This window comes from Corvus brachyrhynchos, unplaced genomic scaffold, assembly GCF_000691975.1.
Source record: "Corvus brachyrhynchos isolate BGI_N302 unplaced genomic scaffold, ASM69197v1 scaffold17, whole genome shotgun sequence".
In the NCBI taxonomy this organism is placed as follows: Eukaryota; Metazoa; Chordata; class Aves; order Passeriformes; family Corvidae; genus Corvus; species Corvus brachyrhynchos.
In genome coordinates this window covers 14,349,061-14,364,631 of record NW_008240046.1, presented here as the reverse complement: position 1 = coordinate 14,364,631, position 15,571 = coordinate 14,349,061, and the positions used below count along the sequence as shown (strand labels likewise).

The 15,571-nt window shown below is 36.6% G+C and overlaps 1 protein-coding gene across 1 annotated transcript in view; it reads left to right on the top strand.

The window, feature by feature from the left end:
- Nucleotides 1-15,571, top strand: part of TENM3 (teneurin transmembrane protein 3) — a 1,268,339-nt gene that overhangs the window by 231,045 nt on the left and 1,021,723 nt on the right. The window contains exon 3 of the mRNA XM_017744521.1: nucleotides 8,494-8,558. The gene's annotated coding sequence lies outside the window, so the exon portion shown is untranslated. The remainder of the gene's footprint in view (nucleotides 1-8,493; nucleotides 8,559-15,571) is intronic.

Here is a 15,571-nt window from a genome sequence, read left to right as displayed (position 1 = left end):
AGAAATCACACATAAGTGTTATTACAGTCTATTCTATTAATTGTTGGCTGTAGATAAGTAACCTGTACATCAGACAGAAATAAGTTCTGTGAGAAATAATGGAGAGCTATATCTAGTTGTGAAAGATACAATTCATACACAGGAAAATTAAGAATCAATGTGAATGTTCTGTTTATGATCCGGGAAGACGTTTGTATTTATCGTTTGGTTTTTACCGGTTTTTTACTTACCAGAAATGTTTTTGGCCAAGCCTGAGCCTTAAAGTGTTGTAACTTGGTATAAGCACTGCTTTATAGATCTGGGCTATTTCTGTAACACTGACAGTAGTTATCTCAGAAACTGATTTTCCACTATTCTTGGTACCTCTGTGACATTCTAGTTAGAATAAGTGGGTCCTGAGTTTTCCATAACACCTGAGCTGATGCAGGCAAGAATATTCCTAGTCAGGGAAGATAGACTGGCTTTTTAGAAGATGTTACCCAGATCAGTTTGTCTTGGCAGAAGTATAGTGCCTGGATGACTACAAAAGCCCTGAGCTTTAAAAATAAGAGAGACTCAACTATATGGCCAAAGAAAGCCCGAGACACTCTGAGAGATTAAAGTAAAATGTGAAGCTTTTCTTTATCTGAATTTGTAACATTTCAGTCATCTAACTTCCATGATCCGCAGCACACTAACCACTGGGGAAAAGATTATGCAGCACAATATTGCATGATCTGCCTAATGTTCTGAATCCCTCTTTTTGGAGGAAACAGGGATTTAGACTATAGCTCATGCAAGTCAATCCAAGGGTAGGCTAGGGAATATGTTGTATTGGTTTAAGAACTACACTGTTTTAGGCCAAACAGATTAAAAAGTATATATTCTGTTGTCCTGATGAAAACACTAACATTTTGGAAAAATCAAGTTTTTATTTTTAGAATCTGTGCATCATTCTAACAATAAATAATAGAAACAGAAATATTTGTATAGGAAAATAAAAGAAGGAAAAATAAAATTAATTAAGAACTGCAATAAGAGTGTCAAACTGCCCAGCGAGTACGAAGCCTCCATTCTAACCAGCAATTTCAATATGGTTTCTCTTTCTAATGCTGAAAATTACCTTCAGCTGTCTATCATATACTTAAATCACTACTGAAACTGTATTTTAATTAATTACAGATTGCACAAGAGTCCTTAAAACTCTTCCTGTTCTCTTTAGTGCGTTATTGGTCTCAGACATCCCCTTGTTAAGATCTGAATACTGAGGTTCTTAGAAATACCTCTGCCCTAATTAAGGTGCAAATGAGACCATATGCCAGTCAATAGTATGTGTTTTATTCAATAGTAAATATGAGAGAGAGAGAGAGCGAGAAAGGAAGAAATAGAAAATAGGTGGGGAGGACAGAAAGAGAGTGGAAATAAGGAAAATATCACCACTCCATGGATCCCAATGATGTTCTGTTGATCCTCTCCAGCTGGTCTTCTTGGTGGTGAAAGCATAGAGTCCCATGGGTTCATATACCCTCGAGCCAGGTGGCAATGTCCAGGCCTGTCCCCCTGGGGAGGGGGCAGTCTCTCACAGCAGGCTCTGGATCTGTTGCATCACGTGCAGTCCTGTGGTGCAAAGCCTCTGGGGAGCACTTTGGGGGGTCTTTGATGGATTATGGCTCCCCCTCAGCTGCCTCTCACGTGAAAGTCCCGTGGAAGTGCCCTGTGGGGCTGGGGGTTCCACAGCTGGGCCTGTTTGTGTAACAGAGGATGGGTGTTCAGTGCCTCTGGCCAGAGGTTACGCCACGCACCTGAAACCTCCTCCTCCCCCCTCGGTTGGGGGGAGTCTGTGTAAACCTGGCTTCTGTGAGCTGGGCTCTCCTCCCACCCCACACTCAGCCCGGGATAGTTGCAGCTGGTGGCTTTGGCCTTTTGTGGATGCATACCTTTCCCTCAGTCTGAGACGACTGATAGGTTTCCCTCTATATAATCAACAATATGATTTTCAGTCCCAAGTCCCACTCTTCAGGGAGGCTTCTTTGGTTGTAGCTTCTTTATAATGAGCAAAACTTTGTATCAATGTTTGAGGCGCAAACTATTTTCAGTCTCTTGACACCGCTACAACTCCTGGTATAATTTGCTGAACTGGAGGAACTTTTTCTGTATGCCTACGTGAAATTGGATTACATGTATGAGATATAATTTGACAACCAGACAACATACTTGATGTCTTAGATATTTTTTATATCCAACCTCCTGCCATGGGTAGGGACAACTTATGTTAGACCAGGTTGCTTAAAGTCCAACCTGACACTTCCAATGAGAAATCCACAACTTCTCTGGGCAGTCCTTGACTTCCTTCTCAAAAATACTAACGCTTAAGCAAAGATTTTAACTGAACTGAGAAATGCAGATGAAGACCATAAGCATAACTATTACCATTTCCTACATACCATTCCCTCAAATTCCTTTGGAGAAAGGTAACTTTTGATCTGGAAGGAGAGGAGGAGTTGTGTGTGCACTTATATTACATGAGAGTCTTATCTGGATGTTTTGAATCCTGTTTTTTAAAGGTTTGGTGTGAGAAATAGGAAAAATATGGCATGTTCATTTTCTCTGAAGAACTGAAGGGGGAGAGGTGTCAGTATTTTTGGTTAGTTTAGATTGGTTTGAAATTGAAAAGGAAGGGAGAAAGGGGTTTCGTTCCTTTGTTTTTGCAAGGAAAAGTAAGAACTGAGCACATCTGAGATACTGAGGGTTCTGCATACTCATCTTTTGTTTTTCTTGTCTAGCTAATGTTTGCTGCTTTCCATCCAGACACCTTTAGGGGTGAAAAATCTTCCAAATCAGGTTTATGGAAATGCATTTCATTAGCTTTGGACAACGACTCAGATACTTGTGTTTTACATTGTGTTTCAAGTTAATGAATTTAAAACTTATGGGAAATAACTTCAGAAGTCACCACTGTGTACATTAAAATCAGAAGGTGTTTTTTTAAAATAATTATTTTTATTTTTTAATATCCCTCATAGTAGAATTTGACTATTGTGAAAAAATTCAACAGATGTTTTTTCAGCTCTTATCTACAGGTAGAACCTGATAGCAAGTATTAGACTGTCAGCACATCTCTAAATTTTCTTTGATGCAGGCTGGCAGAAGCAATAGGTACAGCAAAACTAATCTTTCCTATAACATATGTCTCCTAGAGAGAGACAGAACAGTATGTATTAAAAATAACTTGACTGAAGGAAAAAATATATTGACTAGGATTTTCTTATCTGATATTTGCTTTTATGTACTGGCAACCTACCTTCTTTCTCTCTTCTCTACTCCGATGAGGAATAAAAAGAGGCCTGTGCTCCTTGTAGGTCTCCTTTTATTTTTTATTAATAGTGTAAGTATGATCTTTTGAAAAGAGAAAAAAAAAATCTTTGTTTTTGCTTGTCTGTTCTAGTTTCTGAGACCAAAAAGTGAGCTATACTTAATTTTGAAACAATCACACTTCTTTACTCCTCACTGTTAACTGTGAAACACTGTTATCTGCCTCCAGAGTAAATATGGTGAATAGCTCTGTAGAACAAATATTTGAGTTACTGCACGTTCCTTTTAATAATGTTATTAAATATGTAGTTTAGCTTCCACTTATTGACATATCCAATTATTTTTGTCATTTATTAATATCAATAAAGTTCTATTTGTGATTGTATTTTTAAATAGGAAAAGCTTTCTTATATATAGAGGAAGAATTTCCTGGATCAGGGGTTTTATTTTAATATGAAATTTGGCTTGACTAAAAAAGAATTATAAATAAAAGATTCATTACAAAGTAATTATGGAGAAAATTGAAATTATGGGTTATTAGGAGGATGAAACATCACTATTTAGAAGTCATCTATTCAATTATGTTATTGAGTTGCAGTGATCTATACTGTAAGCAGGATGCTCCTGTATGAATGTTTCATGTTAAAATACAGGTCTTCCAGATTTCCATACCACCCACATCCTGAGCTGTCTGAGTAGGAAGGCATCTGTCTCCGTGATAGTACCTCTGATATATCCATGTTCCCTCTTAGCTATTGAAAACCTGGAACTCACCCATAGAAGGCAGACAGCTGTTTGCCTCCCCCTGTGCGACTCCGCCTGTGTTTCCTCCAAAGTTGAGCAAGCCTGGTTGTATTTCTTTATTTGTCAGATGGCTCTCACCTGCTCCAGTTATACCCTCAGCTGAGATTCCCAATTCCATCAAAGCAGAAAACATATTAAGTACATCAAACTGGCACTTACTCCTTAAAAATTACCTCCAGAATTTCATTACTTTTGTGCTTTTGCATCTATTATATATGCTGTAAATGTTGTTGCTGGTGGCTGGGGCAGGGGCTGGCGGTTGTTTCTTTTTTTTTTTTTTTTTTTTTTTTTTTTTGCTCTGAAGCAATGTAACAAAGTTAAACAATGACAGGCTACTCCAATTCAGTGACCGCATTAATTCAACTTCTAAAAATGTCTGCGAAGTAGCAAAATATTATTTACAGATTTAGAGACAAGCACAAGAGAGATAAAGTGACTTGTCATAGCATTTGAAGCAGGAAAGAAACAAGCTCCTGTAATATGTTTCTTGGTTTGCGTGGATGGTTTTTAAGCTCATCTGTCCCCCATTATCCTGAAGAATTATTCCTATTTTAGAGCAAGTGTCTGTCAGGCACAAACATCTTCTGTTGTTTAACTCCTTTGCCAGGTAAAACTAGAGAGAAAAGATTGTCTCTCCAGTCATGGTTTCTCCAAAGTAGGCTGCTTCTCCAAGCTGGAACAAACTTGGAGAAAATATTATCTCAGAGTTCAATAAAAAAATGTGCATTTTCCCTCTCTTGTCTCTGCACCAGTATGTTAAAGGATTAAATAAAAGTATGGAAGAGCATTATTCATACTTCAGAGTGAGACTGAAAATTGAGAATGAAAGCCAACACAGATCTCAATACTTAGGTCATGAGTATAATTTTCTTAAAAAGCCGCCTTTTTATTGCAATCAGTGGAAGTGTCAGTGCAGGTGGTATTCCAGGCTTGTACATAACCCTGATGGTCACGGTTGAAATACTTTCTCTCTAACTCAAGCAATGCTTCACTGGAATATCAGGACCAGGGGCAGATGTTCCTGAGATACGGTACATAGGCAGTTCACACAGCCCCTGCACAGTGTGCAACCTGCTTAAACTTTTCATCTAGTTAATGGTGGAGAGGACGGACCCTGAAAACCTGAGGTTATCAGAGGAACCTAGTCCACCCAAGTGCTTTCCTTCTCTAATTTACACTTAAGTGAGATACTGCCAAGGTGTCTTCTACTGGAAGTAGATGGAGGTAACAGGAGTTGTCACTCATCTGTCTTAATTTAGACATCCTATGAGAATGCAACAGGCATTTTGTTCACTTTGTTTTCATACTAACCTAGCAGCTGGATCAGAATAACCTGGCGTGGAGACCTGAGCTTTGAGTGCTTCATAGCCCAGAGCTGACTGAATCCAAATTGCAAGGGAATACCAAGGACTGTTCTGGTAAAAAGCATGTAGGTCCTCTTGCTGAAGCTGAGGCAGGCAAACAAATTTATGAGTCAGGAAGAGAACAAGCAATTTTGACCCTGATTCTCACCTAACTCAGCTGGAAAGAGACAAATATCTGTATTTGTTTTAGAAGGAGTTTTCTGTGTGTAGTTGTTTAGTTAACTTCAATGGTAGCATAATGCAGAGTTTACCAGAAAGTCCAAAGCCTCAGGTTTACCCTTCTGTTAGCTAAGTATCAAAAAAACCTCAAAAGCACATAGCCCTGCCCTGCCCTTGGGTGCCCCTTTGCTAATCCATCTTTGACAGCAGGGAGCAGCCACCATCAGTGCCCCCCCCCAGCAGCTGACCTCTACCATGATGGAGAGATACAAGAAGCTGATCCTGGACATGCTGGCCCATATTCATGAGAGGGTTTCAAGTTGAAACTGGGCTCTGGCAATGGGCAGCACATGGTTGAGTTTTCACAGGATCAATCAAAAATCATCTGGTAACTTTTGAGGCTTATGGGACCTGCTCTCGGTAACATCCTGGCTTAAATCTTAGCCAGCAAGATACAGAACTTGAGTAGTCACTGGCCATCACTGTGTCTCAGCTGTGGGACCTTCAGGCTGGTTTAATGCAGAATTGCTGTGATGCTATGGTCATCATCAGCCTGCTGCATTTTACCACATAAGAACCTGTTCCAATGATATTATCAGTCCTGGCAGCTGTACAATACTGAATGCAAAGCTGTGAAAGAGAAGCCCCGGGTTAACTCTGAGGGACGTAGGGAAGCGTCAGCAGCTGGCCAGCTGTCCTGATTTCAGCTGGGATAAAGTTAATTTCTTTTCAGTAGCTGTTACAGTGCTGTGTTTTGGATTCAGAATGAGAATGGTGTTGATAACACACTGATGTTTTTGTTTTTTCCTAAGTAGTGTTTATCCTAGTTAAGGACATTTTTTTCCTTGTCTCATGCTTTGCCAGTGAGGGGGTACACAAAAGAAACTGGGAGGGACCATAGCTGGGACTGGTGACCCAAACTGACCAAAGGGATATTCCACACCAGAGAATGTCATGCCCAGTATATAAACTGAGGGGAGTTTCCTGGAAGGGTGGTCAATCTGAGTTCAGGAAGGGGGCTCTGATGTCAGTCAGTGGGTGGTGAGAAATTGTACTGTTCATCACTTTGGCTTTTTCCCCTTCTTATTTTCATTATTATTATTATTTACCATTATTATTGCATTTTCAATTATTAAGTTCTTATCTCAAAATACAAGTTTTACTTCAGTTCTCCTCCCTTTCTACCAGGATGGGGGGGAAGGGATAGTGGGAGATTGAGAGAATGGTTGCATGGTGTTTCATCTCCAGCTGGGCGTAAAACCATGACACTGGTGATAATTCACTGTGCCTCAACTATGTGCTGCGGATACCAGAACTCACTAAATCACAATCAGAAATTATGTCCCAGATTCCTTGGGCAAGGAATAAAGGCAGCTAAAGGGTACAGTTTGGATCACTGTGTTTGTAACTTATGTGGGTTTTAGAAAATAGGAGGACTAGACAACAGGATACAGTCATGAAGAGTTTTCTACACAAATTGTCTTAGGAATGCTGTTTGGTAGTATACAGCACAGAAAATTCGGAATAGATAAGTCCTTTATCTTCTGAACGCTGTGTTTTGGGATAAAGTTCAATGGTTGTGCCAAAAAATCCTCAGCACTGTTCATTTTGAGTTTGTGAGTGAAGCAGAATTCAGTGGTCTGAACACCAGGGCTGGATAGGCAAGGTATTTAGCCTGGATCTTTTTACTTGTTTCTCTGAGGCAATTGTGGAATGAGCCTCCCAAATTCAGTGAATATTTAGGATTTTATAAACTAATGTTTGTAAATGAGTTTGTAAAATTTTGTGTGTTTTGAATATATTTTCTGTTATTAGATTTATATTGAAGACAATACAGATTTGATAGCTTGAAAACATGTTTTTACAAAAAGGAATTTTACCTTCAACTAGTTGAAAAATATTTATTTTGATAGATTATGTATCTCATTCCTTTGCTATATTCTCCATTAAAATACCACTTTTTGTATATAGGTGGTAATCACTCCATTTGGCAATCTAGAAGAAATATAATGTGTCTTCCTCACTCAGTTGTTCCTCATAACCCTGTGGTAGTAAAACTGTATACAATATTGAGACAGGTTTATAAAATCACATAATGGAGTAAGAAAAATTCCTTATATTCAAGTATCTGGTTTTTTTTCAAGTCAGTTATTGTGACACTCAAACGTTATTAATTTCATACATTCACAATTAGTAAGTTGTCTCCTCAGAAGGTAAATACTGGTGTTTGCACAAAGCCTTTCTGACCTCCTTACTTAGGCTACACTGTAAAACCCAGTTCTCCTTCTCCGCTCTCCCTCCTCTCCCTTCAGGAGGCTTCAGAGCATGTAAAAGGAACACTTTTATGGATGTTTTTTGGCTCAATTGATGCAGCAATATATTATTAGCTTAGTGTAACTCTCTCAAAATTTTATGAGGCTTCACAGAGTAGTTGAAATGAACATAAGTTTTATGTTCCATACCTAAGACATCATGCAAGTTTCTGTCATTATCAGTTAGGATATGCTTGATCAAGTTCTGACAGTTTACAAATGATGAAGTATTTTTTCTTCACTGTGATACATCTGAAAGTCAATAGATTATTAAGGGGAATGGCTCCCTGTTTAAAAATACCGAGGGATTATTGTTACCAAAGCTAGATATAGTTAAGTAGTGGGAAAAATATGTGGAAATTCAGAAAGGTATTCAAAAACCAAGTCATGTGATGTAAGAGAACATCCTTAGTGCATTTTCTTCTCAGAACTGGCAGGTATGGTGCCTTCAAAGCTAAGTTTTGCATCTTACTACCCATTTTGACTAACATTCTAAAACCTGAAGGGACTGATGTTTTAAATAAACGTACTCATCAATTTTCCTTTTATTTTCTTTTTCTTAGAACTCCTGTCCACAAAAGAGACAGAGTGGTATCACTGGAGCATAGGAGGAAGAACCTTGAACCTAGTAAGTGAGCTTAGACTAGATTTTTCCAGAGGGAAATTTATGCAAATACAATAGGTCATGGTGTAATTATTTTGTTTATCACAGATCAGTGTGTATATTTTTACTTCATAAAGATGTTTCTGATTTTTTGATCCCTTATATTGGCATTGTTTTGTGGGGTGATAGCTAGCTAGGGAATAAGCTAATCCACTCCAAGCCAGGTGAGGTGCAAGCTTTAGCGAACTACACTTCTGTACATCCATCCTGCTTTGTGGGATTCTGACAGGACAGAATGGTTTATTTGTTTGATCTGTTCTAGAAGCCGAAATAGTTCTCTTTTTTAATAGAAATCAGGAAAGGGACACATAGGGAATATTAGGTCATAAGCTGCTATTTGCATACTAAGATCTTAATTATAGGTAAGTGCAAATTTCAAAAGGCATGTTAATTTCAATTATATGGTCCACTTGGTCCACTTAAGACCCCATTACTTTGTTCACTCAGTTATCACCATCATGAGGATAAAATTAGGTTGTCCTGTGTTGAAGAAACAACTGTACTGTCCTAGTTTTCTGTGAGTCAATGGAGGAGACTCACTGCCTCTTTTGTCATGGAGAGTGTAACAGTGGCAGCACTTTGTTCTGTGTTGAAAGTGGAAGTACCCAACATGAAACACGAAACACTGCTCAAACTGTGGTCTCATGCTCTTTTTACACTAAAGCACTGGTTTCCACTTGGTGAGTGTACACTAAGGTGTGAATTGCTCACAGTACAAGACAATGTTATGTACTGAGAACAAATTTTTCCTTGTTGCCTACTTTTATATGCCTCTTGTTAGTAAAATACAGTAAAAAAATAACTCCCTCTTTTTAATTTCCCTGGGGTTTAACTGCATAATAATGTAATATGAATTAATATATTTAGATTAGTTTGATTGAAGGTAGAATTTTTTTTTTTTCAGTGTAGGGCTGGGTTTATACTGAACTTCGGCATAAATGACCTTCCCAAATGTATTAAACATCTGAAGGACTGAAAACAAAATTAATTTTGTCTTGAATATCTGACTACTTGCATGTCAGTGGCAAACATACCTAAGGGAAGTTTACCGTGGAAAAGGAAACACTTATGCCCTTCAGACAAGGTACCCTCCACTACGTGCATTTACATGAAGCAAAGCATCCCATGAGGCTTAGGAAGTATCCAAGGTAATAATCTTAGTTGTCCTTACCAATATATTATTTCTGAGTAAAATAGGAACAAGTAGTTGAAAACTTTTAGTGAATAATATTACCTCCTTTGTTTGCCTACATAATGAATTGGCAAGATATATTTAACTTGGTGAAATACAAGGCAATAATGCAGTAATCCCATTGTAAAAATTATTTTTTTTAAGATTAGACATTTCCTGGGCATTTTAGTCAAGTCTGCAAAATAAAACAAACTTAAGAATCCATTCATAATTTGGTGTTATTTTTCCTTGCTAATATTTCAACAAATATAATTATGGTGTAATGAATTATGATATTAAGAGGATCATATTTACAATTTTGCACTTAAAGGATAATATCATCTCCCTGATAAGCAGTTAAATAGACAGCTTTCTTATTAATAGCACAATGATACAATCAAATGATGGGTAATTTCTATTACCCTTATAAATAGATAAGAAGTATATAGATGTGAAAGAAGCATTGATGTGGAAAATGTTAAAATAACAAATCTTATTAGATGAAAGAATTTAGAAATAACTTGTCAAGAGGGTAATGACCTCAATTAAATTTTATGTGCAATTATAATTGGCATTTTTAATAAAGGAATGCCATTGCAAATTGCATATTTGATATAATATTACAGGGTATCTTATTTCCTCTGGCTTGCATTTGTATTAAATAAAAAACTTTGCGATAATCAAGGAAGATTCATAATTTAGAGTTTTGAGAATCTACTCAGATGATAGGTTTCAAATAGTTTCGATACAAACAAGAAGAAAGTGAGAAAGTTATCTGATAGTGATCCTTTTGATCTTTTTACCTAAAAGATGCTGCTATTCAACATCTTTTGTTTATGTGGTGTGTATTGTTAGATGTAGTCAAGTAGAATTTTTATTTTTAATACATCTAATTTGAGTCAAGAAAATTCACTGTGTGCAAAACTATCTATATCATTTCCTGAGAAAGTTCTAAAAATGACCCAGTTTTCATCTTTTGTGCATGTAGCTATAAGGAAAGTATAATGCCTTACATGTTCATTCTGGTCATGTGCTAGTTTCTACCTCCCAAACTAATACTAAAATAGTAACTTCAAAGTAGTTGTGCAAATAGAATCAATGATGTGTGTTGGGGAGGAGGAGGGGCTGCCTGTGGAGTCCTCCCTCCAAAACACTACTCAATATAAGCTTTTTACTGATTTATATTGTCGTGTAGTTTTGTTAATGTTCAACCTAGATAGACTTAATAACACTGGAATTGTTCAGGTTTCAAATCTGGGAAAATATTACGAAGAGAAAAGTCATCTTAAACCATCTCTCAATGTTTCATGTTTCTCCTTTGCTTACATTAAATGGTAGGAGAAGGGTTACAGTTGTAAAAGTGATAGTAGGAGGGATGAGTTTAATTGATGGAAGAAAAAGCAACAAATAAGGGATATTGACTTGGGGATGACATAGCAAAAAATAAGCTATAATAGTAAAGTACTTAATAGAAATTCTAGGCAAAAATAAATGGTGTCTGTAGCATTTGCAAATAAGCAGCTGGTACCATTCACAGTCTACCCCAATTACCTTCTGTTAATCTGGCACATCTTTAAAATGAAACACTGTGCATAATTTTTCATGGTTCAAATACTGCAGACTTTTCTTCAGGCACACCAAGAAAAGCCACTATCACAAGTGACCTGTGTAATTGAATGTGAGTTATTTTAGAAACAGATTTCCACAGAGGGAAGGAGAACTGTGGCCATGGGGAATCCTCAGCATTTACTTTTTAAATTCTGAGCTGATACACGAATGTAAAAAGAGATAAACTGATATTGTTGAAAAAGAAATGGCTATTCTTTAATGAAAAGTGTATAATTTGCATACTGTCATATGTATGTAGATGTGTTTGTAGATACGCTTGGGGTTTACTGTAACCCAAGGACTAGATGCTGATGTAGTTTTTGAAGATGAAATGTTTTATGGATGAAGAACAGAGTGCTGCTCCATCAAAGCACGTTTCAACAGAAAACTCTGGGGAAGGGCTGCAGTAACTACTTCACAGATTAGGTGAAATTTGGACATTTAAGACCAAAAGCAACCTATAAATCCTGTGTTTCATCTAGCATTGGAGTAGCCTAAATTATCTTACATCCACATTTTGGACTACAGTTTTTAATTCACCTAAACTGAAGACCCTTTCAATCCTTGAGGCTAGTGCTTACTTTTCATAAAACACCCTTGGGATCCAGTATGACATTGAGAGTTACCTGGCTCTAGAGTGACCTTCTGATTGAGATAAAGTCATGAAAGCCAGTTGTAACAAGGATGAAATTTATACCAGCTAATCTTGCAGCTGAGTATTCAGTTGGTTTACCTTTTTTCATAAGTAGTAATTATATTTAATTCCTTTACAGAAAGAAGTTATCACATTTCTCAAAATCTTGTCAAAGGGATTAGGTTGTGTTAGCAATCCAGAGGTCTAAACTGATCACCACAGTCCTGTGGAAAGTGTATTCTTACAGTTTTACCAGGAGAGTTTTGTTTCTTCTTCAAGATTGTTCCTGGAGTCCCATTTGAAGTTTTCATGTGTTAAATACAATATTTAAGACTAAATGTAAACTTCTTGCAGCCTACATTTTTGACCGGTGGGGTTTTTTGCTGTATAAAATTTGCTGAACTTGTCTGGAACAAGCAAACTGTAGAAATCAGTGTTTCTGGAGACAAGGAGTGCTTGAAGTTGCAGGAAACTGAGATTAGTAAGACACTTTGAAAGCTGTTCTGTTGCTCAGGGAAACTTTTCTCTGAGCAACAGAAAACACTTTGTTTTGAGCAAGCACAGAACACTAAACTACTAAGCAGTACCCTGTAAGTTAATATGTTGTGCTGTTCATTCAAAAGTATACTTTATTTCATCATCATTTTTTCAAATTTAAATTATCTTACTAAAATATTTACAGAATTATTCAATTTTGAAATCATTTTTGTCCAATGTATAACTAGGCAGCTGATCACCAAAAAGAGATGTACTTTATCCATGTCAGTCAATGCTCATCTACTTGATTTATTGTCTTATAAAATTTATCATTGCATAACATCAAATAACACAAGGGAAATAGTGGCAATATTCTAAGTTACATTTGGAAAATTAGTTCCTCTGCAATATCACCCCTTTTTGTAGCTTAGTGCATTACTGTTAGGTTTTCAAAATATTTTAAATATGATTTGGAATGCAAAGCTTATTACAAAAGCTGTCTTACAGCCTCATGACATACCTGTGACGATGCACTCATGATCAAGTTCCCATATGGGAAGAACCAAAAGATGAAACCTTTTGGAAGGTAACTATTATTTGCTATCACTACATCCTACAGTCTGGGGTTGTGGGGTGTTTGTCAATGAAGCCACCACTTTCTACTAGTCCAGTAAAAGACTTGTCTGATGTTTTTAGTGCTTAAAGCAATACATGCTGCTGTGACAATTTTGACTGCCCAACAAAATCCTGACAGATGCCACTGTAACTGGGAGCTTGTGAAAGATGTTTCAGCGTCATCTAAATGCCAAAAAAAGCATTTCAAGCTGAGAATAGGCCAAAAATCAGAGGATGGAATTGTAAATCAAGGAATCTCTTATTATCTCCAGTTGATCACCAGATTTCCATTATAATGTAAAAAATTATTAGGGGAGGGGAAAATCCTTTTATACAAGAACAGTAACATAATTCACCCTCTGTTTGCATGAAAATAATCTGATTTCCAAGTGGCTAAAGTATAAGACCACAAGGTAAGTACTACATTATCTCTTAGAACAACACTGTAGCAGTGATAATACTATACTTCTAAAAAAAATATAATTATTTCATAATAAATAAACTTCTCTTTCCCACATAGATAAAAAGCCCTAAACTCTTGGCCTTTTCTACAGTACCTGCAATAGACCTGAAGTAACTTGTAAACTCTTGGCTGTTTCATGTCACTGGAGTGTAGATTTTCATTACAAGATTTTTATTAAAAAATACTGGTTCAACCAAAAGCATGCAAAATGCTGCCATACCTGGGGTTTTTTTGCTATACCACTCCACTTAAATTCCTTAAGAAGGAATGATTACCATGACACACTTATATCCCTAAAACATAATATGGAAACCACAACCTGGGAGTCTAAACAAAGGCCTTTGATAGTGTGCTAAAAGTCAAGTGACTGGCAAGTATGCAGTGCCACAACATTGATGTGCTCCATGGAGAGTTTAAGCAAAGTCTGTGGGTTCTTTTCAGTATTCAGTACTATTTTATGTTTTTCTGTTCTTTCCAATAACATGCTTAGAAATTATACTTGGGGCTTTCTTATTTTAATTTTTTTCTGTTGCATGGTACTCTATTCTTTCTGGTTTTGCGAAGAAACCATGCTAGCAGGATAGACACATTATCTAGCCAGAGCTAACAAACCTGTAGGATGAGTATCAGTATCCTCACCAACCCCCATGTGAGACCCAATGGTTACCTTTCTTACTATCTGTGGACTTTGATAAAGTTCTTCTGCTTAACTAAGTAATTTTCTCAGCCAAGGCTATATAGCTGAACTCTATCAAAAAGACTTTGGACCAGAAAGTGGAACCTCTTGGAGGAGAGTTAGAATTAAACTTGTAATTGAACAATAGTTTCAAGGGGGTAGAAATAGAAATACTGCTCAAAATAAGAAACAGAGTAATACCTGATAATGAATTTAATAAAGTCATTATGGGAGCTCCACCCAATGCTCAACTGTAATTGAGCACAGGACGATATTTATAAATCCCTTCAGATTCTCTTGTTAACACAAAAATACAGAGAGGATAGGAGCCGTATAAAGAACATCAGGTACTTAATTCTATAAAAGTAGATTATAATTTTAGCTATCATAGAGGAGTAAGATGGAGAAACTCTATCTTGTGCGGCTTGAGAATTCTTTAAAAAGCAACAGGAAATGTTTGCGGAGTAAAACCACAAGCTCCACCTTTTATTGTTATTTCTTATGGTCTTCAGACTTGAAGAAGCCCATCTTAGAATTTAGACTTATGCTGAGTCAAGCTGAACACTGATCGGGTTTTTTTCCTACTGGGATTTTGTTTTCTGTTCATTGAGTATTTTGAAAAAATAAGTTTTGTTTTTATTACTTTCCTTTTCATAATCTTGACCAGTATATATTTCATTTGTTCATTCATCACAGTCAAATGCTATCTTCATCATCCTGGTGTCATCACCTCTGGTGTCAATAATGATCACTTATTTTGTAGGCGAGAAGCAATTGGCTACATATTCAAGGTAGACTTTTCATTAAAAATTTATCCTCTGAAAATCTGGATCATTCTCAACACTTTTTAGAATATGTTTCAAAATGTATAGACTCCATAGATAATGCATTAATTTTCTTTGCAAATTAAAAAAAGGTTTTAGTTTTAGAGATATGCTAACTTTATAGCAGCAAAGTAGTCTTTGATACTTTATATAAAAAATTCATATGTTTGAGAACAAACCTATTTGTATAGCTGGTTTTGGTAAAGGTTTTTTAATTTGATTATATTTATGTGAAAAAGACATGCCAGATATCATACTGAAGTTCTGAAAGTAATCTCAGGTTTAAGATGGGGCAGAGATGAGTACAGAGAGTTGATAAGCTAACCAGCATTATGATACACAGCTATGAAAATGTAATTTAGAATATTGTAGTTTATATTCCAATAAAATATTGAAGGTTCACGTTAAGATGAGCTAGATCTTGTCCAATCAGAGAGCAGTCAAATACCTGTAAGAAGTTCTCAGTCAAAACAGAATAGAAAGTGTGGGAGGGAAATGATTATTTAAAT